Source organism: Cervus canadensis, chromosome 16 (assembly GCF_019320065.1).
Source record: "Cervus canadensis isolate Bull #8, Minnesota chromosome 16, ASM1932006v1, whole genome shotgun sequence".
In the NCBI taxonomy this organism is placed as follows: domain Eukaryota; kingdom Metazoa; phylum Chordata; class Mammalia; order Artiodactyla; family Cervidae; genus Cervus; species Cervus canadensis.
The window spans coordinates 30,059,934-30,064,310 of NC_057401.1; positions in this window are offsets into that span (position 1 = coordinate 30,059,934).

The following is a 4,377-nucleotide window of genomic DNA, read 5'->3' on the forward strand; positions in this document are numbered from 1 at the left end:
AAGTATTTCAGAAATCACTATGTTAATCATCAAAGTAGAACATTGGTTCTTTACCCCTGCCGTTTTGAGGAAGAGGGAGGGAAGATGAGCTTAAGGACATAAATATATATCAACACTGAAGATGACAGAAATTAAAGAATTTATCACTTACCAGTGGGGCAACAGGATTGTTGCACAAGTTTGTGATGTGGTCTTGTGTCCCTTTTGAATGAGAGGGTAAAGATGTGAAAAGTCACAGAATGTGATGAAAGTCCTGATGTGATAAAGTGGAGGGGTGCCTGTGTTGACCTAAGAGAAAGTGCCTATATATAGTGGAAACATTATGTGAGCATATCTTTAAGAAGGTTTCTCAAAGTGGAAAGGCTGTATCCTAAGCTTTAAAGTGGTATGGGTGTATTGGGAGGAGATAATTTTGGAGAATATAGCAGCACAGGGGTGTAAATGAACAGGAAAGGGGCCCACTCTCAATACAAGGTGAGGCCCTCTGGTGTCAGGGTCTTTACATTCCACAGGACAACTGGAAGAACCATAGCTTTGACTAAACGGACCTTTGTCAACAAAATAATGTCTCTGCTTTTTAACATGTTGTCTAGGTTTGTCATAGCTTTTCTTCCAAGGAGCAAGCATCTTTTAATTTCCTGGCTGCATTCACCATCTGCAGTGATGTTGGAGCCCAAGAAAATAAAGTCTGTCACTGTTTCTGTTGTTTCCCCATCTATTTGCCATGAAGTGATGGGACCAGAAGCCATGATCTTAGTTTTTTGAATGTTGAATTTTAAGCCAGCTTTTTCACTCTCCTCTTTCACCTCCATCAAGAGGCTCTTTAGTTTCTCTTTGCTTTCTGCCATTAGAATGGTGTCATCTGCATATCTGAGGTTATTGATATTTCCCCCAGGCAAGCTTGATTCCAGCTTGAGCTTTATCCAGCCTGGCATTTTGCATGATGTACTCTGCATAGAAGTTAAATATGCAGGGTGACAACACACAGCTTTAACATACTCCTTTCCCAATTTTAAACCAGTCTATTATTCCATGTCTGGTTCTGTTTCTTCTTGACCTGCATACAGGTTTCTCAGGAGACAGGTAAGGTGGTCTAATATTCCCATCTCTAAGAATTTTCCAGAGTGTGTTATGATCCAAAGGCAAAGGCTTTCATGGTCAATGAAGCAGAAGTAGATGCTTTACCCTGATAACCTTACATGAATTGAAGATATGCATACACAAAACGATGCCACATATTACAAGTCTGATACAAAACCACATGTAGAAAATAAAATAGTTCTTTAATAGAAAGAATTGCAGTAGATGCAGGGAGAGCAGAGAGAAAGAGGAGCCCGGAATAATAGAATGAACATAATTACATAAGAAAGGATAACAGTTCTCAAATAACAAAAAAGAATGAAAGAAAAAAGTCTTGAAAATGTGGCATTAACTCAATGCATTTGTGAAGTAGGTATGAAAACCATAGTATATATGAAGTCTTCCTTTGATTTAGATCATCTGTTGTAGAAAAAAAATAGGAATATTACAATTCTAAGTAGGCATGGAACTCTCCTTTTCCTCACCCCTACGTGATCACTCGATTCCTCTTTTCTCTTCCTGATGTGAAAGCAAGAGGACCTGGAATCTCAGGCCAGCTCCAGCATGAAGCAGCTGTGGGCTTTGGCAAAGGTGGAACCTGGGGCTAAGCCTTCTCTCTAACACCAGCCCACCCTCTCTCAAAGAAGAGAAACTGAAGTGTGATTTGACCAGTCCTGCCTCCCAATCAGAGAAGCTTCTTCCAGTGAATGGCAACTGCCAGGGACCTCTTCTTCTCCCAGCCCCTTCCTTTAACCCAATCACCAAAACCCAATCAGAATTTCCGTGTCCCTCCCAGAACGAGGTGGTTTTCACCTCAATCCCCAGAGACCCCAAGGTAATTTGCAAGGCAAATGAGTGTGTATCCCACCTATCAACACCAAGGCTTCCCAAAATCAGGTCAGGCAGGCACTATGAAAGAAAGGCACACTCCGCACCCAACTGAATCATTCAGTCTTTCGTCCCTGTGGTTAGATCCACTGCGCTCTCGGCCTGGTGAGGAGGCTGAAGCCATGGAAGCGCACGCACACTGCTCCTTGGAAGCGCAGTCTGGGAGGAGCGCACATCCCGAACCCCATTTGCCTCCGGGCCTGAACCGAGAACAGGCCTGGGCCTGGGCCCTGGATAACTTCCCCGCGCTGAGCCGCCCTTCCTGCCTAAGCCCCGACTTCTGCGGGGACCCGCACTACTGCGCCTGTGGGCTGCCGCGCCACGCTTGCCCCGGACACGCGGACGGTCCCCGCGTCGAGAGCGGCCAGAAACGCTGGCGAGACCCGCAAGTCCAGCAGCCGGCTGCTAGTCCGGGTGGAGAGACGGTCCTGTTAACAAGAAGCCAAAGCCGCACAGCGCGGGGCCCAGAAGGGTCTGAACAGCCAGCAGATGCCAGCAGCTGCGGAGGCCGCCAGACCCCGCGGCCAGATCGCCTCCAGGAGCCCAGCACCCCCTCCACCCCACCCCACCCCACCCCACCCCGAGGCTGCGGAAAACAGACTTGAAACCCGGTGGAACCCCGCAAGGGAAGGAATAGTAGCCTCCTGCCTGGCCCACAGCACCCCTTCAATCACCGCCCTGGACTGGAGCCTGAGTCACCCCAGCGGAGGCCCAATCTGCCGGGCTGGACTTCTCCCCTGGGCTCCACCTCTCTCTGGGACGAGCCTGGAGATATCTGTGGGGCAGAACATTCCTTCTTTGTCCTTCCTTTCTTGTATTATTGACGGACTTTTCAAGAAGAAATCTCTTCAGCCATAAAAAAAGGAGCGCATTTGAGTCTGGTCTAATGAGGTGGATGAACCTAGAGCTTATTATTCAGAGTTAAGTCTGAATGAGAAAGATAAATCTCTTATACTAACGCGCATACATATGGAACCAAGAAAGATGGTACTGATGAATTTATTTGCAGGGCAGCAATGGAGAAACAGACATAGAGACCAGGCTTATTGACAGGGCAGGGGGAGGAAGGAGAGGGTGAGCTGTATGGAAAAAGTAACATGGAAACTTATATTAGCATATGTAAAATAGATAGCCAATGGGAATTTGGTGTATAACACCAGGGAACTCAAACTGGGGCTCTGTAAGAATCTAGAGAGGTGGGATGGGGAGAGAGATGGGAGGGAGGTTCAGACCAAGGGGGGACATATGTATACCTATGGCTGGTTCATGTTGATAGTTGGCAGAAAACAACGAAATTCTGTAAAACAGTTACCCTTCAATTAAAAAATTAGAAAAAAAGAAATCTCTCTTCGGGAATCTATGCTATCAAGCAACTTTCCTGTCGATGTACTCAGAATTGTCATGTTTCTTATATTAATTCCAATTTGCACAATGATTAAAACATGCTTCCCTAAAAAAAAGAAAGTAAAAGCTTCCCTATTCTCTGCTTCTGGATTGATTTGGGTGGGTGGGGTCAGGATTGATTTCGGTGGGTAGGGTCAGGACTGGAAGTGGTATTGGGATGGGGGGGGGGCGGTCTTTGAAAGGAGAACTGAGACTCAGGTCAGGGTTTCAAAAGATTAAAGAAATACAAAATGAAACCATGACATATAATCTTGAGTACCTTGGTGGCCTATATTAATCTTTTTCATTTGTTCAAATATTGGTAAATTAGCATTCCCCAACATAGCTTTTGAGAAAAATTTGAAAGGATCTTTGGAAAGCCAGTATGATAATATGCACTAAACATTTCAACACGAATACTCTTGAGCCAGAGTACTAATTCTATAAGCAGAAATTGTAGTGAAAAACAGACATGTATGCCAATACAAGATAAAAAAATGTAAATGATAGTCATATCTACACAATTCCAAACTATACTGCTCTTAGAGATAAAATGGGAAGCATGATTTAAATTTTTTTTTTTTTTTTTGGACTGCTATTTCTTTATTGCTATGCTGGCTTTTCTCTAGTTGTGGTGAGTAGGGGCTACTCTTCAGTTGCAGTGTGCGGGCTTCTCGTTGCAGTGGCTTCTCTTGTTGCAGAGCATGGGTTCTAGGGCTTATGAGCTTCAGTAGTTGCAGCACGTGGGCTCTAGAGCACAAACTCAATAGTTGTGGCCCCAGGGCTTAGCTGTTCCACAGCATGTAGGATCTTCCCAGATTAGAGACTGAATCCATGTCTCCTGCACTGGCAGGCAGTTTCTTTACTGCTGAGCCACCAGGGAAGCCCCTGCAAGACATGATTTTTAAAAGACACCCAGAGGCTGAATGTACCACAGCAGTACGTGAATCCTAAACAGGTAGTAACTATAGCAACTAAGCATGAAGGGGGTATTTCTAAGCAAATTGGAGGGGAAAGCACTAACGC